The following is a 24,744-nucleotide window of genomic DNA, read 5'->3' on the forward strand; positions in this document are numbered from 1 at the left end:
ATGCTGTATCCACCTTCTGCTAGGAAGCTGCACCAGAGAGGGCAGAACTTGTATTAGCTGGGCACACACAATCTCTGCCGGAGAGGACAAAGGATTTTGGTCTATAAAAAGTGGGTCCCAAACCCCTGCACTTTAGAACTCTTTTGGATATAGAAGAATGCCAAGAAGTAGAGCTGGAGAAGCTGTGAGGATAAACTACCACTTTGCTGAATGCTTTGCTTTGTTGAACTGCAGCGGCTGCTTCTGTCTTGGGCAGTGAAAGGACTGGACTGAACTTTCTACAACTTTTTTTTTGAGTATCTCCAAGGGCTTGAGGTAGAGCTTGCCCCCTGTTCAAGAAGTCTCAGAAACAGCAAAGACTTTAAGTTCTTCTGCCATCAGCACTGGGAACTGTGTGTTTTGTGCTGCAATAGAAGAAAAAGCAACCTGAAGCTGTCTACAATGCTGCTGCCGACTCCGGGTCCTGAAAGCACCGCAGAGGGCACCGCCGCAACGCTGCACCGCGACCCTGGTCTCACCGACGATGCCGTCTGACGCTGTTACCAATCCGGTGCTCACAATGTGACCTGTGGGCACCGCACTCCGCACCGCCTCATGACGCCACCTTGGTATCCCCGATGACGGCACTCCATGCCGAAATCGATGCCGCTGCTTGCACAGTGGTTCGAGGGCACCGCTCATAAAGTTACACGACGCACCGCCCTCATCCTGCACCGCAGGCTTGGCCTACCGAAGCCGGCGCCATCGACTCCAGTTCGGCAGCCGACGACAGCACTTCAGCAATGACGACGACGCTGCTTGCACCGTGACCTGCCAGTACCGCAACGAGCACCGCATCACTTCGCACCGCTACCCTGGTCTCACCGACGACGCCATCTGACATCGCCACCGAGCCGCTGCTTGCACCGCAACCTAAGGGCATCTTATGCCACACCACTGCTCGTACCGCAGCACCCGACGCCTGCCGACGCCAGTGCTCCTAACTTCAACTGAGAGGAGTTTGATCTGTAATGCATGTGACTTCAAGGGCCCGACGACTCCTGCACCGACCTCCGGAACTGTCGCCTGAGGACGCCTTGCTTTTGGAAGCTCAACGAGAGGTCACCAACGCCCTGCATTTCTAAAGGTACTGTTTTGCAGGTCTCACCTACACTGTAGCTGGCCCGCGACGCCGCGGTCAGCCAGAACTGTTTGGATTTGTTTGTTCACAACGCCGTGATAGCCACGGACTGAGCTATCAACTTCAAGGAACTTTATTTCAAGGTTATCTTGATAACTGAAGATTTCTAAGTACTGTATTGTGGATTTTTATCGTTTTGGGTCTTCTCTTAAGTATATAAAAATATTGGATATTTTTCTAAACTGGTGTGGTGTCCTTTTGTAGTGCTTACACTGTATCACTGTTGGTTATGGGCAAATGCTTTACACACTGCCTCCAAGATAAGCCTGACTGCTTATGCCAAGCTACCAAGGGGGTGAGCAGGGGTTATTTTAGTAGTGTAACTCCCTTATCCTGACTAGGAAGAAGGGTCCCTATTTGGACAAAGGTACCTACCTCTGCCAACTAGAGACCCCCATTTCTAACAGTGTCAAAGTCAGTTTCACCATCTACTGCCAACATGGTTCCGTATATCGTTGTCCACATAAACACACAACGGACCTGCTGCTTTCCCACGATGGAGGAACTTCACAGCAGGGCCAGCCGTTTTAATTATTCAAACAGGTTCCTCTCCAGGTCTTTAATTTAAAAAAGAAACAACTACGGTTTTAAAACACCATATGGCAGTCTCCATTCCGACGCATTTCGGACTTGACGTCCTTCTTCAAAGGCAACACACGTAACAGTGCCTCACTCCTCCCTATTCACTCCCAAGATATACAACAGCCTCGAGTGAAGTGCATGCTGGTACAAATCCATTGTGGGATAGGGAGTCCCAATACGACCCAAGTGGGTTGGAGTGAAACATGCGTCAACATGAACTTTTTCACTGCCTCTTGATATTGCCAGAAGTTGTAAATGAATGGTAATTAATTCTTGTGGCTTTATGTGGGATAGTAGTTGTTTGCAGGCATCCAAAACTACCATGGATGGTGATTGAACTCCTACATTGACCTTAGATGTTGTTAAAAGAATCGTTTCTTCAGAAAGGTTGAAGACATCGTTGTTAGCAACACAGTACTGTACTGTAAACATCTTATTTTTGTCCACAACTGCTATTGTGGTAGCTAGTGATGTGCCGGAAGTATCTACACACTCAATTTAAATAGTTGAAGTGGCCCATAACTCTTTTGACGTTGTTGCCTATTTGTCTGTAGAAACTGCCTGTGGTACTGTCTCCTTCGCTTTTGGTGCTGAATTTGTTTTAGATATCATGGTTGATGGTTATTTTGCAGTTCCAGGTAGACGATGTTTATTAGCAAATGTAAATTAACTCTTGGTTGAGATGTTTGCAGATACTTCACCACCCATGCTTTTTGATGCCTTAGCTGCCATTGGTTCACGTGGTGTTTATTTGACTACCGAGGTTGTTAGCACTAACATTTTCTTGCCTAGCCTCGATTTCCCATCCACAGTTGCTGGATGTTTATCTATTTGTGGCCTAAAACCAACAGCACTATCTTCTCTGCATGGGATCTGTGGAGCTGAAAGCTTTGAGGCAATTGCCATAAAAATGTTTATGTCCGTTATAAAGGATGCATAACCCTTCCTCTAAATACACTTTCAAATTGTCACAGCAAAAGTCATTTTAATTGAATTGTCAAAGGAAATAGGTCTGATTTTGCCGTTGGTTAAATCATGTAATTTATTATTTTATACATTGATGTAAATATGGCAGTGCCTTGATATATTATTTAAATTCCATTTTAAAATGTTACAAAAAACACATACCCATCGTGCTTCCTGCCACTGTAGGATATTTGTGGGTCAGCAGTCTCACCTGACCCCATACCTTTCTGTGATGACGTTGGGACTGCTGCCTTCTCTCATTGGCTGACCTTAAGTCAGCCAATGAGGGAAGGCAGCAGTCCCAGGCCTCCTGAAACCTCCGAGACAGAGCTGGCTGCAGGTAAGCATGTGTTTTCTTTTAAATTAATGTTCGGTGCGTGCGTGTATGTATGAATGTTTGGTAAAGAGTCTTGTGAATGGATACGTTTCTGTGTGCGTGCGCGCGTGAGTGAATGCATGACTGTGATTGTTATGTGTGCATGTGTGTGTCCGGTCCACCCCTCTCCCTCAAAAACCTACCAGCCGCCACTGGGATGAGCTCCTGCTGAAAGAGCACAATGCTGTTATGAACAGTGAAGTTACACAATGGCTGTTGTGACCTGAGACTACCATATGCTATATACTGTGGCAAGTGGCTCTAAGTCATTCAGATTGATACTTTATAAAACAATGCATTAATACAGTTGTGTAAAAAGCAATTTAAGTCATAAGATTATACATATACTTCTATACCAGTCATGCTATTGGATACTGCCAGACCTACAAAGGGCAATATGTTCATGATGATTAAAGTTTATTTTGGTAAATTGATTCCTTAAAACTTACAGACTATAAAACAATCATTTAAGTACAATGTTTCGAGATTGTTAAGACCATTTAAAATCCCTTAAAACCTTTCATAAAAATTATAAAACAATTCTCGTAACACAGCAAGGAGTAACAAGTACATTCATGTGTAATACAATCAGCCAGTGGAAGCAACCAATTTCTCCTGATCAAAAATTCAAGACCTTTAGCTTTCCTTATAAGCTCAGCCATGAATAAAAACTTACTAAGAGTAAAAACAGTGTAAATGGATATATCGTTCTTCAACATTCTCGTTGCCTCCAGGTATCTCCGAAACCCATGATACTTGTACAGTGGGCATATACATTTCCGTCTAGGCTTTGCATATGTTGGACAGAAAAATAGCACATGGTGTATAGTTTCATTTGCAGATCGCGGACATAAGGTGCAAACAGGTGAATAAACAGCACTCCTTTTAGAGCTCCATAGTGCTATGAATGACCCCAGTTCTAATGTGTTGTAGTGTCATTTTTCATATAGGGTTTCTGCTAATTGCTGGAGCAGGAGGTCAAGAAAAGACTCCTTAGTGGGACAATCCTTAGTAGATAGGAATTGGTCTGTCAGCCTACCAAGGGAGGAGCTACAAAAAAGACTGGTGGGGATATACTCCCAATAATGTTTTTTTAGCTGCAGCTTGGAAGTAGCCACCAGCGAGTCAGGTTCTGTCCAGAAAGATCCGAGTTCCAGTCTTTCAAACCATTGGCGGGTGTGCAAAGGACAATATATCTATGATATTAGAGGCTAAAGATTCATCATACACATCAACATCTCTTGCTACATAGCTGTGCATTTTTTATTTTGGATTATGGACACTTACCAAATTCCTTCTGTGTCCGTCCACATTCCAATCCTCCAGAAATCCCCTCCATCCCTGATAGGTCCAAGATTCCATACATCTTCTCCTCCCATGGTTTCAAATACCATTGTGGTGCAGGACCAGACCCAGTTGCTAGAGATTCTCTGCAGTGTTTTGCAACTAATTCACACACTTACTGCTTCAGAACACGGTATTTTTCCCACGCATCTTCAGCATCTCTAGGGTACAAAGAGACAGCATTGGTATTGCTTTCTGCTCCTACAGTCGAGTTCTAGACTTAGAAGGTGATTTCGTCATTAAATGACTGAATAACGATCATGGTGTTTTACAACCTTTTCTGCAACACCTAGTTCTAGTAAGCCTATACTTCCTGAGTCTACTGGTAGCCATCTTGCTATAGATGTCTTTGTTTAGGAATTCAATGTCAGGAAGTCGATAGATGGCAGTTGATTACATCTGCTTCTCGCCAACAAGAACATGGGCAAAAACCAAGATGGCTGCCTCCATTTGAAGCCCTATGTACAAACAACTTCCTGTTTTGGAGAAGGAATAAAAATTGCACAGAGATGTGCATCATGTTACCCATAAGCTGGTCTCAGTTTCAAAATCCTTTGCCAGGATCCCTTAGGTCCTGCCAACCCCCCCGCCCCCACACACACACCACACACACACACTCACACTTGTACAAAGCAAACAATTAAGGACCCTTTCAGTGGAAATAGCCTTCTCCAGATACTCTTAAAACAGTGCCAATAGTGGTCTTTCGGCACTCTAAATCAGATTTCCTTCTGAGATTCTGAGGTGTCTCATCGGTCATGTATTAAGATCCAATAAAGTTCAAACGACAAGGGACAGATATGAAATTAACAACCCAATTTGCATCTTGATTTTCAAAGCGATTAATATAATTTTCCAAAATCACAGTTTTTCGAACACCGTGAACAAATTTAGCCACCTCTTTGCTTCAGTTTTTGCCTTCTACACTACTTCCTACACCGATGTTGTTTACCTTTCATTTTCAGTGCCATAATATCATGTGCCCTATAGTATCTTTTGATACTCAGACGAAAAGAGTGTTTCATTCTCTTTAAGTGTCTATAGTACCAATGACTGTCTGATTAGCAATGAATGTGTAAGTGGAGGGTGCAAAGGGCCCTTCTTCTTGGTCAAGAAATGGGATGACACCTTGGTGGAAAGGTCCCATGTAATATTCTCACTTTTCATTGTTTCATAGGATTTTCAAGAGTACACATGGATGGTAGAAATACTTGGCAGAAAATGATCACTGTCAGCAAGAGGCAAAATTTTAAGAAAATAAAATAAATGAGAAGCTCATCTGATATTGTGTAGTCCAGAACTGCAAACCTTTGGTGGAAATGTGAGAAAAACGCAGAGGAATATCACTGGGGAATTTGCCACTGATCACTCCTAATCCCAAACTGTGTAACGAATTTAATGTAATTTTGCCAGGTTTGTCTTCATGTTAGATGGGGTAGTGATTGGGAGAAATGTTGAAGACCTTGTCATATGCAGCTGCTAAATCCTTTTTATAATCGCCCCAGAGCAACTTGGTGCTACAATCTCCGGTATTCTGGAGAAAGCCTTGTTGTTGGCTTTAACTGCAATAATTTGTCTGATAAGTGCTGAAAAGCACTCCCTTTTTTCATCTTTGTGGGAGAAATATTAAAAATACTATATGGAATGAAAGGAAGTAAGCCTGCACCTGTTACGAAAGACATTCGTAATAGTCAGGCAATCTGACCTCGTTAATCAACTGAAAAAACATGTCACTTTTCTAGAAACAAAAATTGATAGACCACCAGAGTGGGTCCTTTGTTTTTGCTTTTTTGTCTGGAACAAAACATTCCTGGAAAATATAAATAGGAGCCCGGTCCAGCCTTCAGCCGCCACCACAGGGGAGCCAGCAGAGCCCGTGTGCTCATTCCCCCGCCGACGCTGCCACTATTTTTTCTTCACGGCTGCTGGGAGGTAGGAGACTACACCTCCCAGCAAGCTCAGTGGCAGGGACGCCGCAGCTGCTGCCGAGACGCGCCAGGAGATGCTTAAAAACTACATAGGGCTCCTGCAGCGTGGGACGCGCGCAGGCATGCCCGGGCTTGGGGGCCAATCTGCACCCGGAAGAGGCAGGGCTGGGCCACCCCTAACATCTGCTAACGGAGAAGACTGCCGAGGTTAGTGCCATCATTTTTGAAAAAGATAAATCTGCCTCAATTTTGATGATGGGGAAACGCATAGGGACATTACCCCTCCGGCTTGTCACTACAAGCATAGAAAGTATGCTCGAGAGGTCAGCTAACATAGTTGCCAATGAGATTGTAATAACTGAGAGGTGCCTGTCCATTGGAGTTGAGGCACCTCAGGCCGGTCCTGCTATAGGGGGCGACCTCAACTAATTTAGTTGCCCTCCCTTCGCTCTGCAACATGAAGGCCACCGCCCTGAGTACTCTATCATGCTTAGGATCCAGTTATAACAATGAGGACCTCCTCAATGAGACTTGTAATGGCGAAAGTACTGCTGTATCTTTATTAAATGTGGATCCGTCTACAACTCCTGCAGCCTTAGGGGCCAAACGTAAAAGGAAGTTGACTGAACCCATTTTCTCAAAGAGGAAACAACCACCTTGTGCTAGTTCATCTCGCACCATCATGAGTTCATGGATACAGGCCCCACCACCCACTCAGGATGTTGAGACCATAGAAACTACTCCAATTAAAGAATTGAGCCGATCCATCTGCACCCAAACTGACGTTGTACTCCCCTTTTCTAACTGTAGTAGCCATGATGACACCTTTATTGACTTTATTGTGGACACTGTATTTGGACGTATTAACCCCTTCCCTGCTCATGACGGAACCACTCCGTCATGAGCCACGGGTGCCGTGTGCTCATGACGGAGTGGTTCCGTCATGCTGCGGCCGTTGGCGGCCGCTCCGCCTACGCGGCGCTAATTCCCCGCCTGTGCGGGCGATTAGCGCCGTGGGCAGAGTCATGACGGAACCACTCCGTCATGAGCACAGCTCAACCGTGACTCATGACGGAGTGGTTCCGTCATGAGCACGGCGCCACCGCAATGCCCCCAAACCCCCCCAGCGCCGCGGCGGAATTCCCGCCGCGGCGAAGGGGTTAAAGGCTTAATTGTTAAGAACTTTACCGCCCTTTGGAAGCGCTTAGATCGTTTGGATACTTTGTCAAACAGGCTAAGTTCACAACTTATAACCATCAAGCCTGTTACTTCTGAGGGGCTGGATCTTAATTTGCCAATTAATGGTGTATCTAACAGTGTATCCAATTGTAATCTACAGATTCTCATACCACCCACCCCACCCATCGGGTCCTGTGGCACTTGTAGAAAAGTTAAAGAATTTTTTTAATCAGAGACCATCACAATGCAGGAAATCTCCTCCAATGCTTGTGGTGTTGGTTGCCTGCCAATTATTGCCCCACACAGCCCTTAGACCCTTGTAGCGCACTTAGGAGCATCCTAGATAGAGTAAACCCAGGGGGTGCTAAGCCCCGAGCAGAGGTTTTAGACCCCGAGAGAACAGAAATCACGCAGGCTAGCAGGGAGGTATTGAGTTTACCACTGGCATCATGCCCCTTTGTTCTGGTCCGGGCAGGGGTACCCCCCCTCAGGAAAAATCAAGTAGAGTCATGGGACCAACTGCGTAACAAAAGAGCTGATTGACTGTCAAAACATAAAGGGTTTAGTGTGAAAAACTTAAACAACATTATCATGGTACGCAGAGTAGGCTGGGTAGGGCCGTCTTCAAAGAACATCGAGGGGAACTGTATAGTTATTAACTTCCGAAACCCATCAATGATATGATCATTACTGATGGTACAGGAGGTAAACACTATTAACTTAACCCACATTTGTTCATTGCCACTGGGTTACTTCTATTAACCAACCATGGGGTTAAAAACCAATGATGTTTTCTCTGTAACCATGCAGAATAGGTTTTTACCATTGGCTGGCTTGAATAACCAGGACTGACTGTTATCCCCCCTGGTATCAAATGAGATCACGCCCGTATTAAATGAGCAACCGCCCTGTGGGCATTGTACTCCAACTTTGCTTGCTACTGACTCAAACCTAAATATATTACGTTGGATTGACGCCGGTCTGGCATCTAAAATAAATTCACCAGACTTGGTAGAAATAGTCCAAAAACAGGACATCCTATGCTACAGGAAACCTGGGCTACACAAGATTTACACTGAGAAGGGTTTGAATGTTTCAATACTGTTGTCCCTACCCATAAGGCAGGCCGCCCGTTTGACTGACTTTCTATTTGGGTCAACATCTCCGCCGGAGGCAGCACAAAGGCTCTTGATACTAAAAATGATAAGTTTCAGGATTTGATTTACACAAGGGGGGGTCTCTATTTGCCTAATTAATTTTTATAACAATGACTTCCACACCATACCTAACATGAATTTCATTAATTTGTTCAAATTCATTCTAACCCTACAAAATCACAAGGGTTTCAACAATCTTGCCGGTATTTGTTTAGGGGGTGATTTTAACATTAGGATTTCCAGGGAAAATGAATTAGTGATGGATTTTTTCACTAACATGCCTCCATGTAATATGGGGATAGAATTATTGGATCACCTATGAAACCACAATTTACTTAATGTTATGGAAATTGCTGCAGTACCCCTGTAAGGACAAGCATGTTGAGCCAACATATAGAGACAGGGGCTGTGCTTCTACCATTGATTCTATATTTATTTCCGCTACCTTAAAAGACTCCTTGCTAGAAGCTGAGGTTATACCAACTGTTCAAGGTGACCATAATCCCATCAAAATAATATTGAGAATTGCCCCTAAACCAATTTATGCCAAAGAGTGTGGTGCATGTAACCTATTGCCCTGCAAAGATAACTTAAGATTAGTTTGACGAGGTATAGATAATAATGATTTGTTCCTCAATATGGTAAGAGAACACTCGCCACTTATCGACACATGACTGTCACTAAAATATCATAATCCCGAGGCAATTGGTGCCTTTGTTCAATTCTGTGAGGGTATTAAACTCATGCTATCGAGACCCATAGTGAATACACACGCTGGCCCAAGATGGTTTAATAGAAATTGCTCCGCAGCAAATAGAGAGCTTCGTAAGGCACTCATAAAGAGCCCCAGAGACCCGGCTCTCATTTAATATCTGAAACAACAATATAAGGTAGTTACTAGGCTACGAAAGGATGAAATTACAAAAGAGCGCTGGGATAACCTTGCATGTGCTGCCATATTAAAGAATGGGAATGGCTTCTGGGCCGCAGTTAAAGATATGAGGTATATGGGACACTCACTGACTCCCATTAGTTGTAACATAACCAGCGAGCCAACTCAAAATGAGGATCCATATGAATACCAAGCTGCTACTAGGATTCAGATATCCCTGTCAGAAGTGGAGGACGCCATTCAACAGAGTTTGGGGAACAAAGCACCTGGCCCTGATGGGCTGCCCATTGATCTCATTAAAAACAAACCTGAGTTCTGGGCGCCCCTTTTATTACATGTTTTTAATAATTCAACCAATGTTACGATTCCAAGCACATGGTCTTCTAGAATTATTGTACCTATTTTTAAAAAGGGTGACCAATCCAATCCAAGCGGTTATAGACCAATCTTTCTGTTCGATAATTCACTGAAAATTTTAGAGAGGATCCTGTACAATAAGATAAGGACATGGGCTGAGGTAGACCATATCTTACAACCTTGTCAGTTAGGGTTTAGAAGTAAAATAGGTACAGCCAAACAGTGGCTAAACCTTAACTTGATTATTAAATATACTATAGCCCAAAAATCTCCTGTCTATCTGGCTTTTATGGATCTTACCTCAGCCTTTGACTACGTTAACAGGTCACGATTATGGTCTATTCTTTTTAAATATGGCTTGGACGAGGTTTTAGTTCATTTTTTAGCCAATTTGCATCGGGCCTGAATGCCCGGGTGAGGATCAGTAGGGCTGGGGAGGTATCGAAAGACAACAACATCGGCAGAGGGGTCAGGCAGGAGAGTGTACTGGCCCCCCTCCTTTTTATTTTATATATTAATGACTTACATAAATCACTGGCAAAACTTACTATTGATGTTCCTAGAATTAACTGCAATATACTCCCCGCCCTACTGTATGCGGATGATGCGGTCTTAATGGGCCGCACACCTAACGCCCTATGTACTTTAGTACAGGGCTCTGTAGATTTTATGGCGGTGATCCAGCGGTGCACCAACAACAGATACTCCAATACCATATACTCTCCTGGGCCCATCAAAACATCTACACACAATATCTGGTAAAACCGCTGGAGTTTCTTCAAAAATGTTATAAGTTGATTAATTTCTTTAGATTAGCTGTTTATCCTAACTAACCTTTCACTGATCAGTAAATACTTTCCATTTGGTCGATGGACCAGATTAGTTGGAACTAGTTGATGGTGAAATGCACATGACCTTAACTTCACTTTGATTTATAGGCAAATTAAGCACAGACACAAGAAGTTTTAAAAAGCTTTATCTACATTATAAATGTGAGTGAACCATCTCAAATGCACACCACAGACACCATCAAACAAGGAAGGAAGATTCAATTAATCAAATACGCTCTCAGATCAATGCAATGACTTTGCTGAGGAAGGAGAGGATAGAGAGAGCAGTACATCAGAAATATACAAATTTATATTACCCAAGATGGTGTGAAGACCAACTCCCAGGCCAAAGAGCTGGTAAAGGTCCCCTGGGACAGGACAGGTGACAAAGGCTTCAGGACAGGAATCAGGTCAGGATAGTGGACCTCTCTAGAACCGACGACTCATAGCACCCCTCTGTGGCACTCTCTTCCTCCCCGAGATTCTTCTGTGACCTTCTTTCTAATCAATTGCTTAGAGTAAGAAATTCTGCAATAGATTCTTCATCAGCATCACTCCAACAGCATCAGCATCCTTGCATTCTCAAACACACGCCCATACCATCTACCTAACTAACTAAACCACCCCAATTATACCTTTTGGGATTCATTTACCACCCCTTAAAGTTGCAATATCGTAAAAATACGAATTCTAATTGGACAGGCAAGGGGCTTTCAGGTCATCATACCATGATGGCATAGCACTTCTTTTGTTCATAAATTAATCCCCTTAATTTTACATTCAATTTTATTTTCCCAGTCGGATTGTATTCATATCGGCAACAAATTATCAACAATGTCCATATGTCTTAAACGGTTAAACTCTCGACTTCTAGTTTCCCAGGGTTTAGCAGTCTGTGGCCTTGGTGGCGCTTCAAATATGGTGTCATTCTTTCGTATGTGCCTCGGTTGGACATGTGCAGACGACTTTCACTCAGAACACTCAAGACACGGTGAGAAGGCCCAAATACGAACTAATGAAAAGGTCAAAGAGAGAAAATATTAATTTCCACAATAAATGGTTTCACTGTATACCACCCACCTCTACTCTATTTCCCTTAAATTATTAGTACTTTCCCTGCATTAGCTTTTAGTAAATAGAGCGTTTTCTAAACTGCGAAGCAAGTGCTATGCATGTGGGTCTTGAAGACGCCATATTAATGTGTTCTGCTGACGCGCAGAAAATTCCCTCCAAGCCGTTAGATGTCACATTGCGTAGATGCAATTGACGCATGCACAGTAAAGTTTTTCCCTGTTGCAGCTGCGTTTAGTCCGCTATCCGTATTAATGGTTAGTAAACACATATGCAAGCTTCTCTACCTTATATGTTTATGTATTTCGTGATGATTAGTCACAAGACACAATTAGTATTTCATGGTAATACGAGTGAATTGAATTCAACCAAGTCTCTTAAAAACGAGTCCTTGCTCCATCATTCCCCTCTCTGATGGCATTTTGTGCCATCATAAAATACCCATCCCAAAACAGATGCCAGCTTCAGTATTCCCCAAGTTCTATTTTGTCTTTCACTTTTTCTTCTTCCCAGGGCCGGACTGGGAACCAAAACCGGCTCTGGCAAAGTGCTCGGCCGGCCCCCCCGGGGCTTGAGGGTGCCGCCGAGCTCTTTGCCAGGGCCGGTTTTCGGCCGGTTTTGTTACAGGGTCGATTTTGCAGCTATGCTGCAAAAAACGGCCCTGTAAAAAAAACGGCCCCCACGGGCCCAAAACCGGCCCCCACCTGTGCGGCGCACCGGGGGATTGCCCGGTGCCCGCTACGGCCAGTCCGGGCCTGCTTCTTCCCCTTTGTTCTCAAAATCTCTCATCTTTTTATAGATCTTGCCTTTCATCTCTTCTAATTCTATTTCTTCGTTTTCCCTCTTTCTTTTCCTCCCCTTTCCATTTATTTAATAATTTTTTCTTCTTCTACAGCATCTACACCAAACCATTATTGTTGATACTAATATTGTCACACCAAATAAGGGCAGGATTATTTTACCTAGAAGTCCTTTTCCTATATTAGTAAACCAAGTCCCTATTGAAGTTATACTTTTGGTTATTTTTCCCCAAACACTGTCAACCTCCAGTGGTTTCAAATTTTCGTGAATTTTGGTAATACTCTTAATGAACCCTCTAAATTTCTTTACTTTTGTCTGGAATGTAAGTGCAACAATGTTGGACTTTCAACCTTCCACAGACTCCGCCGTCTTGCACTAATAAGATGTCAAGTGCAAGATGATTTTGTAAAACCATTGATCTAATCGCAACCGTTTCTGTATTAATCATCAAGAAACCCCCAGCAGTATCCGTCAATAGACGATCAACTACTGTTGACAATTGACAAATTATACGTGAATTTATTATGACTCCCACTGAAGGTATCAATGCACTAAATATATCAGCCACTATTTCAGAAAAACTAGCCCTTTTCCTTCGTGTTAGTCCATTAGTGTTTTCATTGCTTCCAGTGATTCTTTTAATATGATACATTTTAGGAAATACAATCCCCAGGTAGCAGCTTCCGTACCATTGTGCAGGTAGCTTAAAGGAAGCATTATTACCACACACATAGTAAATCCCAGGAAATACCGGACCAGTTCCTCCTTTAAGTCCCCAACCTCCCAAAATTAGGAAGTTATGTTCACAGACACTGGAACCAATAAATATGTTATTATAATCTGTCTTTAATCTATGAATGCAGGTCTTCCCTTTCTTTACAAAATCCAGGGACATCGCAGCATGAGCCTTGCCAGAGGTATGAATTCCCTCCCTTTCAGCCCATGTTGGTACATGTGTTTTCTGTTCAGCAGCATTCTTTTGGAATTCCTGCCATCTTTCTTCAACTAAATTCAAAAATACATTTTCTTCTTCTCGTAATGTGCAAGTTAAGTTATTCTTTTGTGCTTTAACTAAATCTGTAGACTTCATTGTAAGGAAGAATTCACCCATGAATTGTGCACTCTGCGCACTATGTACTGGATTCATGTTCCTTCGAATAGGAAGTTCTGAAAATACTACATCCAAGTTTGAATAATAATACTGTAACTTCCCAGTTGAGTAAAACAGACTTGCTAATACACTACATGAAATGCCATATGTTAGTGGTATGTGGTGGTATGGTACTCCTGATACTGAAGCTGGTAATGTCATACAAATATAAAAATCACTAATTTCCATTGTGTCAACATATTGGATTAATAACTTTGTGAAGACATTTAATGATGTGTCATTATCTGTTACTGTGTGATGGAAAATTGTTTCATCCACTGCTTGTAATTCTACCCTATCTCCTTTAAATGTAGCTGTATTTTCATTAGTATCTGTGTCATTCTTCTTATTTGTTATCATAAGTAAAGGAACTGCTACGGTTAAGAATAACCATATTAGTATCACTAATATAGGACTGTATATACACGCATACAACATCTCCGTATAAAACTTCGTTTTGGTTGCTCAGTGACTCTATTTCTTGCCATTTTGCTCAGAGAAGATGATTTCTCCTCTTACTTTTGGCACCAGGAATTTCAGATTTTAACTTAAGGAAGTCTTACTCTTTTTATTTAATCTGTGTGGGATTCTGGTTTTCAGATTTCTCACTTATGTCCAGATTCTCAAATTCTTCTAATATGACGTAGGTTCACTCAGGGCCTTGGTATTTATTAATCAGAATTTTTAATCTTGGACTTCTTTGTAGGTTTCTCTCTTTCTTTTGTCTTGTCCGAGTTTGACTTGAGATCTCATTCACTTGTTCTGGTCTTTCTATTATTCTTTTCAGAACATATTTCAGTCTTTTCACTCCTCCTGGCCAGTTATCACCTTTTCTGGCTCTTTTTATTTGTACTGCACTTTCACCCTCTTCGTCTTTATCCAATGTTCTTTTATTTTCAGAGGGTCTTGGCACAATCTGTTCTTTTCCCATTGAATCACTCTCTATCTGTTCCTGTTCAGGTCTTTTTATTATTATCTCATCCGCCTTAACATGTTCTTCTTCTAGCTGGTCCTGTTTGGGTCTGTCTTCAACTTGCTTTTCTTCTTCTGCCCAAACTTATTCTTCTCTTCCTAACTGGTCCTGATCAGGTCTTATTGCAATTTGCTTTGCTGCTGCCTGACCGTGTTCTTCCTCTGCTATCTGTCCCCTCTCAAAATTGTGACCAGTTTCAGTCACCTCTACCTGAGTGTGTTTTCCTTTCCCTAGCTGTTCCTGATCAGGTCCTGTGGTTGCTTTATTTTCTTCTTCCTGAGCGTGTTCATCTACACCTATCTGATCCTCACTACTGTCCTGTCTTTTTAATCGTGTTCTGCTTCTTATTTGGACAATAACATCAGGGTTATCAATTTCTGGTATCCATCCCTCCTGACTTGTGCTCGGTTGTTCCAAGTCTACTATTTTGGAATCTATCACTCTAGATTCTTCGACTTCACAACCTTCAGCTACTTCAACTGATTCAGTCAGTTCTTCATCAGAAGGTTCAGGAACCTGTTTGGTATGGCTAGCATGTATCCAATTGGGTAACCCTGCACACTTTACTGCTGTAGTAGTGACCAGTATGACTTGGTGAGGCTCATCCCACCTGGGTTCTAGGCACGTCTTTCTGGCGTGTTTCTTCACTACCACCCAATCTCCAGGATTCAAATCATGTGTTTGCGTTAGCTGCCTGGCAACTGTGTCTTCTCCAACCTGGTGAGAGACAGAATGCACTAGGTCAACCAATCCCTTGCAATAGTCCAGTACCAAATCATCATTTATACTTATCAATTTGTTTCCATGAATAAATGTGTGTCTCATTGCCCTTCCCATGATGACCTCATGGGGACTTAGTCCGGTTTTCCTGTCAGGAATACTTCAGAGTCCCATCAACACCAGAAGCAATGCATCTGGCCATGACAATGATGTGGATGCACACATTTTATCCAGTCTTGACTTGATCGTGCCATTCATTTGTTCAACCACTCCAGAAGCCTCTGGGCGGTATGCACAGTGCAGTTTCTGATCAATTTTTAATGCTTCACAGATCAATCAAAGTATTTCATTATTAAAGTAAGGTCATCTATCTGATTCCAAAGTCACTGAGAAACCAAATCGAGGAATGAGCTCCCTCAACAATAATTTAGCAACTGTGAGACCATCATTTCTCCTAGTGGGATATGCCTACACCCATCGTGAAAACAAACACACTATGACAAGGACATACTTCATTCCTCTACACTGTGGCAATTCTATGAAGTCGAGCTGCAGTCTCACAAATGGACCTTCCGCCTTTCCAATTTTTCCCCAACTGACTACTGTTTTCCTGCCTGGGTTCTGCTGCTGACAAATGAAGCATCTCTGGCAGAGGCTCTCTGCGACTACCCTGAACTTTGGATTATACCAATTTTGTCTGAATAGTCTAATCATGGCATCCCTACCTACATGAGTGTTACCATGGTACATTCAGGTCATTGGGGAGAGTAGGCAATCTGACATAACTGGTCTGCCATCAGGATAAACCCACACATCGTCTTCTGCTCTTCTAGCACAACCTGCTTTCATCCAGATTTCGCTTTCTCTCACCTCAACCTCATCCTGTAATTGTCTCACTTCAGCCCATGTTTCTGGAGCTGAGAAAAAAATTAGTTGGCATCTGTTTTCACTTGTTTCAATTTTCCGATTAAGTGCCATACTAGTTTAGGCACAATATTTAGCAATTTGGTCAGCATATCGGTTACCGGCTGCTATATTGTCATATCCTGACTGGTGAGCAGTACACTTGACCACTGCTACTTCTTTTGGCAATTGAATCCAATAATTCTTTCACAATTTTCCCATTTCTAATCGGAGATCCTGAGGAAGTCGGAAATCCCCTCTGCAGCCAAATTTGGCCGTAGTTGTGCACAATCCTGAAACCATATTGACTGTCTGTAAATATGGTTATTCGCCAATTTTTCCCAAATTTGCTTGCCTTAATTAAGGCCATCAATTCGGCTACTTGTGCAGACTTGACTCCTGGTAAATGGGATGCTTCAATTACTTCTGAAAGTTTGCAAACTGCATAAGCTGCATTGAGTCCTCCTCCCTCAAATCTCAAGTTTATGATCTGGCTCTTTCAGGAGCTCCTCCCTAATGTCAGGACAGGGCTTTGTACACATTTCAGTCACATCCAAACAATAATGATCCACTTCATCTTTCACTTCTTCACAATAGAGGTCTGGTAATAGGGTGGCTGGGTTCAGTATTATACACCTTACTACTGTCACATTTTCTGCTCCCAGAATCACTCTCTCATATTTAGTCATCCTACTGGGAGTAAGGTGCTGAGTTTGAGTTCTTGTTAAAAGAATCTCAACTGAATGTGGGATGAAAACCTTAACTGAATGTCCCATCGCAACTGATTCACTTTGCTCTAGGCTCAAACAAGTAGCAGCAACTGCTTTTAAGCAGCCAGGTAGAGCTGAAGCCACAGGGTCCAAAGTAGCAGAAAAATAAGCTACTGGACGTTGGCTCATTCCATGCCTTTGAGTCAAAATTGAAAGTGCAAAACTTTCCCTCTCACAACAAAATAATGCAAATTCTTTCGTATAATTAGGCATGCCTAAAGCAGGGGCCTCACACAGGCAATCTCGTAATTTTATAAATGCTTCAACACATTCATCAGTCCAAACAATTGGGTCTTTTGCACATCTCCGGGTCATCTGAATTAATGTTTTGGCTAATAGGGAGAACCCCATAATTCACTGCCTACAGTACCCAACTACTCCCAGAAATATTCTCATTTCCCTTTGGGTGTGAGGTAGTGACATCTGTTTGATTATCTTTATTCTTTCTGGAGTTACCTTTCTGACTCTTTCTAATTTGTGGCCTAAATACTTCACTCCTTGTTGGCAAAACTGCAATTTCTCTGGTGACACTTTGTGTCCTCCTTCTGCCAAATGGTTCAGTAATTCAATTGAGTCAGTGACACAGTCTTCACGAGTCTTTGATGCAACTAATAGGTCATTGAAATACTGTACTAGAACTGAGTTTGGTGGCATGACTAGTGTTCCCAAACACTTTTTCAGGATCTGATTAAAGATCGAGGGGCTCTCTGTATACCCTTGAGGAACTCGCACCATGCCAAGACACGGTCATCAAATTTAAAGGCAAACAGATACTGACTATCTGGATGCAATGGAATAGAGAAAAAGGCTTGGCATTAATCAATTACTGTAAACCAGCCTGCATTCCAAGGTATCTGATATAGAATCACTGCAGGATTTGGTACGACTGGACAACAAGGCATCACAGTTTTATTTATTTTTTGTAAATCCTGTACTACTCTGTACTTTCCACTAGGCTTTTTAAGTCCTATTATGGGCAAATTACAAGGACTACTCATTATTTCTTTTAAAATGCCTTGTTCTATCATTCTCTCAATTTCTTGAGCAACTCCTGCGCTTACTTCTAGACTCATTTTTTATTGTCGGGTATTTGGATAGACTGCACCTTCTTTCACTGTCACCTTCACTGGATCTACATTTGCCATCAATCCAATTTCTTTTCCTGTAAAATCCTACACTTCTGGGTTCACTGTAGTTTTCAACTCTTCTGGTAATTCATTTGGAGTCATCAAGGAAAACATTTCATTCACTTCGGTACCTTGCTTGGCAAGCATTACTTTATAAATAATATCTTCATCTGGTGTTTGGAAAGCAACACCATCCGGTATGCAATAGATTGTGCAGTTCATTTTGCACAATAAGTCCCTACCTAATAGATTTACAGGACTGGAATCGCAAACTATGAATCTATGCATGTCTTTAAAATTACCTATGTGCACTTCCATTGGCTTTGTAAGTGGGGTTTTAATTTGCTGGTTCGAAACACCTACGACTTGGATGCAATCTCCCGAGAGGGGCAGGTTTGGGATGTCTGCTGTTTTCACAGTAGAACGGGTAGCACCAGTAACCAACAGAAAAGTGATGTAATTACCTTCCACTTTCCCATCAATAAATGGACCTGACTGATCTACCCGCAAGGATGCGCCAAGTACGCACCCCTCTTCCTCCCCTCTCAGGCACCGTCATTGATCATCGGTATCGCTCTCGCTACTTTTCAAAATATATTGTGAAATCACAGAATTTTTCTTACCACTTCTTCCTGGAAATCCGGCGTCTGCAGTGTGCTTTTGATGGCTCACAAAGCTTGGCATAGGAGCTGATGGCACCTGATACTGTGGATTAACTACCTGCTGTGGCTGATTAACAACCCCTTCATTCTGCGTTTGTGGATTTAAATTTTGATTTGACCCATTATTATTTTGAATACTCTTACACACATTCTTCCAATGTCCAAGCTTTCCGCATCCATGACAAGGACATTTCTTTTTCGCTTCCTCTCTATTCATTCAACCTCTCCATTTACCACCACTCGTTCCCTGATCCCTTTTGTTCGGCTCTTTGTCAGTCTGTGCATTTAATTTTAATTCCCGCTGTTCTGCCAATTTCACTTGAGCCCACATCATTTTCTCCTTTAACTTTTTATGCCTGGCCTCAATGTCGTCGCCACAGTATTTGGTGTACTTTAAGATATCATCAATGCTTTTGCTTTACCAGCAATGCATATGCTGCTGAATCATCTGACTAATCTCTGGTTTCAACCCATACAGAAACCGATACACAAAATGTCCCATGTCCTTATCACCAATATTTTCAAACCTGCTATACTGCTTGAATACTTGTAACAGCCTCTCATAGTAGGCATGTACAGACTCATTTGTTTCTTGAGTTGTTCTGTCTATCTGTACCCAATCTGTTTCTTTAGGAGGAATCTTTCCTTTCAAGAAGGTGATTACTTGATGATATTTCTTCATCACCTCATCTGAGGGTGCTCCTGCCTTCGAATCTCTAGCATACTCCTCACTCGGCCAATCAACTGTGATTTTGTACTCTGTCCACAAATCTGCAGGCACTACGATGTCAAACAAACCATCCAGGTCTTTCAACAAAACCTTCAATACCTTCACAACCCTTTCAACCTGTTTGTACCGCTCCACTGGTTTTTCCCTCAATTTTGGAAAATCATTTGTAAATGACAAAATATCCTGTCTGCGCCATGGAACATGAACATATCCACCACCAGGAACGTCTCTCATGGTACACAACCTTTCTACCTTCTCTGAGTTTTTCATTAAGAAAGCAGATGTTGATGCTTCCTCGGCTTGTGCTTCCGCCTTCTTTCTTGTCCACCTAGTTTTCCATTTGTCAATGTCTCCCCATTTCTGCAAAATGTTCATTAACTCTTTTACCTGCAGCTTTCTACCAGACAATTCATATTTTCCAAATCCTTGTCTGTAAATTTCACTCGATATGGCTTTTGAAACACTTTAGATTTCCCTATATCTACTCCAATCTCGTCAGCTATTTCCATCAACTTCTCATGATACACCTTTGCATTTCTCGTAATAATTCTACATATAAACAACAACTCTTCTTCATTGTAATCATTCAATCTCCCTATTCCCACATTTCCAACAATCATTTCTTCCAATTCCACTTTTAATTTATAAATGTCTAGAATCTTTGGGACTGAACTTAGTCTTTCTATTCCCTGTGCCCACCTTTCCAAATCTTCGGGAGTGACTGCTGTTGTTCTTTTAGATCCTGAAGGTGCCATTGACTCTCTTTCTTTCAAATAATCAGGTAAAACTCTTTTTGGGGTTTCAGTCACTGGCTCTCTTATAGGGTGGTCCATTAAAGAAACAACTGAGCTGCATTCACTGACTTGATCTTCTGTTACTACTATTTCTTTTTGAGATTCACCCACAGGGATAGGTATAGTTTGAGGAGTTGGAACATTCATTTTATTTCCAAATAATGGTATAACAGGACCTATAGTCACTGGTACTGTCAGGGCTTCTGCATGCAACTTCATCTGATTTATTTTCTTTATCAATTCTTCCTTGTTTTTATTCAGAACTTCCTTTTCTTTCTATTGGAGTACTCTATTTATTGAATTATCATGTAAAATTTGAGGAACTAAGGGTGTTACCAATACTGGTGCACTTGGAGTAACTACTCCACTGGTCCCTTCCTGATTCGGTGGAGGATTTTTAGTTAAAATGTCCCTCTCTAGTCAACACTGGCTTATCTTTCTTAAAGAAATTCTCAATTCTTTTTATTAATGGCATTTTCCTCTCTTCTATATACAATTTGGGTAAGGGCCGATATATAAAATTGTAGTCCACAAACCCTTGAAATCGTTTATCTGGGTGACTCCCTACAATAGCCAAATCAGAATTCCACATACAATTTTTCTCCGTCACATCCCAGCGCGGCTTCTACTTCCCAACCAATCAGAATCTGGCTCACACTTGTGGTTTGACCAATCCTAGCGCGGCCTATTGTGACGTCAGTACAACTCCAGCGACTGACCCTCCCTTCACAAGGTAATACAAAAACGTATTTCTCAATACTTTTCATTAAATTCTTTATTAGTAACAACATAAAAACATTCGCTACTCTGCCTGTTCCACTAAAACCAAAGGATAGATTATTTCTTTCCACTGCGAGTAAAACCTTCCGCTTACTCTTCATGCTCTGTGAGTAAAACATTCCGCTTACCCTACACTGCGAGTAAAACCTTCTGCTTACCCTTCATTCAAGCTCGGAAGAACCTGCTACTCCTTCGGTGTTACCCTTACTAGGAGATATAAGACCAAAGTTTCACCAGCGAACTCTCTGCTATCAATCACTCTCACTTTTGCACAAAATAGTCCCTAATTTAACACTGCCAGTCCTGCATAGTTTCTCAGTGCTATTCCCACAGACGAGTAACCTCACTGCAGTGTGGCTTCCATTTACCACCCGCTATTCCTTTCCCGGGAATTTTCCAGGCAACATAAAACGAGACGCTTACTTTTCTTGTTAAAACATAAATCAATAATCAAAAGTTAATACTCATCACCAAACTAGTCAATAATAACCATAGCTCTGCTACCAAAAAACTGATCCAGCAAAATATCTACACACAATATCTGGTAAAACCGCTGGAGTTTCTTCAAAAATTTTATAAGTGGATTAATTTCTTTAGATTAGTTGTTTATCCTAACTAACCTTTCACTGATCAGTAAGTTCTTTCCATTTGGTCGATGGACCAAATTAGTTGGAACTAGTTGATGGTGAAATGCACATGACCTTAACTTCACTTTGATTTATAAGCAAATAAAGCACAGACACAAGAAGTTTTAAAAACCTTTATCTAAATTTTAAATGTGAGAGAACCATCTCAAATGCACACCACAGACACCATTAAATAAAGAAGGAAGATTCAATTAATCAAATACACTCTCAGATTAATGCAATGACTTTGCTCAGAAAGGAGAGGATAGAGAGAGCACTACAATAGAAATATACAAATTTATATTGCCCAAGATGGTGTGAAGACCAACTCCCTGGACAAAGAGCTGGTAAAGGTCCCCTGGGACAGGACAGGTGACAAAGGCTTCAGGACAGGATAGTGGACCTCTGTAGAACCGACGACTCGTCGCACCCCTCTCTGACACTGTCTTACTCCTCGAGATTCTTCTGCGATCTTCTTTCTTATCAATTGCTTAGAGTAAGAAATTCTGCAATAGATTCTTCATCAGCATCACTCCGACAGCATCAGCATCCTGGCATTCTTCAACACACGCCCATACTATCTATCTAACTAAACCACCCCAATTATACCTTTTGGGATTCATGTACCACCCCCTAAAGTTGCAATATCATAAAAATGTGAATTCTAATTGGACAGACAAGGGGCATCCAGGTCATCACACCATGATGTAATCTTTTTATTGAGTTTTCAAAGTGAAATATACAGCGGTGCTGTCATGCAAGGCAGCTCAAACAGTTAAGAACATACAAACAAAATGTGATTGACCCAGTATGAAATAGCAGTGATGTTTAAGACTTGACCAGGAACAGTGTTGTAGAACGACCCGGTGAACAAATAATTACATACTTATATCATTCAATTACAGTCTGGGAAGTGGCCTGTACACGCTGCTGAAGATATTGGGGCAGCGGTTCCCAAATGTCCGTGGGCTTGGATGATGTTGGTAACTCCTCCGCATACAACTCAAGGTTCTCTTTGCAATATACCATATCCTTGATCCAATGCTCAGCTTTCGGGGCTAGTGTGCACGCTCAGGTAATAGCCACTCGGCGCTTAGCCATCAATAATGCAATACGCACAAATCTACCCAGGGTACCCTTCAGTTGTGGAACATAGCACAGCAGACATACAATTCAATATCGCCCCCGACATTTCCTGTGGACGTTTCACAACTTCTTCCCAATAGTGGAACACCAATCGACAATCCCACGCTAGGTGCCAGAAATCCGTCTGACTGGGTGCACCTCTTGCAATTGCTAGAATCACGGAGCCCACACCTGTGTAGTCTAAAAGGCATGTGGTAGATCTGATGGATATGTTTAAAATGTATAATTTGCAGATTTCCGTTCGGCGTAAGGGCGCTAGTTAGGTTGCATATGTGTCCCCATTCAGTTGGTGTGAGTCGGAGGCATCAGCCTATCATTCCATCGAGTAAGGCTTCTATCTGCTCCAGTGACTCTTTCATCACGCACCACTCTGTATAGCCTGGTGACCAGTCTGCGGCGTGAGGGCGCAACCAGCAGCAATTGCAGCAACTGCAACTTTGGTGGTTTCGATGGATATGTAGTGTAGTGTGCTTTAATAGCTTGCCTGAGTCTGTGTACTGTGAATAGGAACAGTGGTGTGGGGTTGGTGATGTACTGAAACCCCTCTGAAGTGATAAAACTCCCGCCAGGATAGACATCCTGCATGGTGTCAATACCCGCCTCTCTTAGTGAGTGCAGAGGGCCTTTTTCTTGTGTCACCGATAGTGCAGCGTGGTGAGCTAATGGCAGTGCCGGTGCGTAAATAGGTAGTTTAGCTGCCAGTTTGCCTATTGCCAGGCTCTGATAGTTGTGTCCACTGTGTTAATTTCATGTCTAGGCGTGCCTCTACGTGTGTGTGTGATGATGCCAAGTAGCGAGATCAGGTGAGCGTCGCCGTCTTCCACTGCCACGTGTGGGGTGTAGGTGTGATGGCTGAACCAGTAGTGTGCATACTGCGCCTGTGCACATAGGTGGTACATATATGGATCCGGTGCGCTGAATCCACCCTTGGCGTAATCGAGCATGAGTGTATCCAACTTACTCTAGCTTGTTGACCTCCGCATATCAACCTAAACAACGAGGTTCGCATGGTTCTAAAAAAATATTTAGTACGTTTTAAAGGGATATTACAGAAAAAGTATAAAAAGCATGGCAGGATAACCATTTTAATAACAGCAATGCGATCGGCCAAGGATAGTGGTAATGCTAACCATTTATCGACCTGTTGCTCTAAGGAGGTGCACACCCTGCCATAGTTTTCCCTTATGACAACCTCGGGGTCACGATGCACCCAGACATACAGGTATTTAACTGGATCAGTAGTCCACCACAATGGGTATTCCATACTGGGGGGGGGGTGTTATGAATGTCAGCGGTATTATCACCGATTTGTCCCAGTTGATAGTGAGACCAGATATCAGTCCAAATCTGATGTATTCCCTCAACACCTGAGATAGGTACCGTTGCGGTTCTCTACCAACAGATCGGTGTACAAAATTGAGGGCCGTTTCCCTATGCCACTGACGGATCACACAGGCTAGGGGCTCCAGTACAAGGGCAAACAGCAGCGGCAACAGGGGGCACCCCTGCCCGGTGCCTCTACCAATCGGGAATGGTACTGATGTCAGTCACCCCACCACACCTGTGCAGAAGGGTCAGTGTATAATAGCCTCACCCATTGAAGATATACAGAAGGAAATTCCTGCAAAGTTTGAAACATATAGCCCCACTCTATTGAGTCGAATGCTTTTGCTGCGTCCAACATTACGGCAGCTGCATGC

At 42.5% G+C, this 24,744-nt stretch overlaps 1 long non-coding RNA gene across 1 annotated transcript in view; it reads left to right on the forward strand.

The window, feature by feature from the left end:
• The first annotated feature begins 6,476 nt into the window (after positions 1–6,476).
• Positions 6,477–24,744, forward strand: part of LOC146820980 (uncharacterized) — a 116,105-nt gene continuing 97,837 nt past the window's right edge. Inside the window, exon 1 of the long non-coding RNA XR_014963078.1 lies at positions 6,477–6,583. This is a non-coding gene — a long non-coding RNA (uncharacterized LOC146820980). The remainder of the gene's footprint in view (positions 6,584–24,744) is intronic.

Source organism: Triturus cristatus, chromosome 6 (genome assembly GCF_964204655.1).
Source record: "Triturus cristatus chromosome 6, aTriCri1.1, whole genome shotgun sequence".
NCBI lineage: Eukaryota > Metazoa > Chordata > Amphibia > Caudata > Salamandridae > Triturus > Triturus cristatus.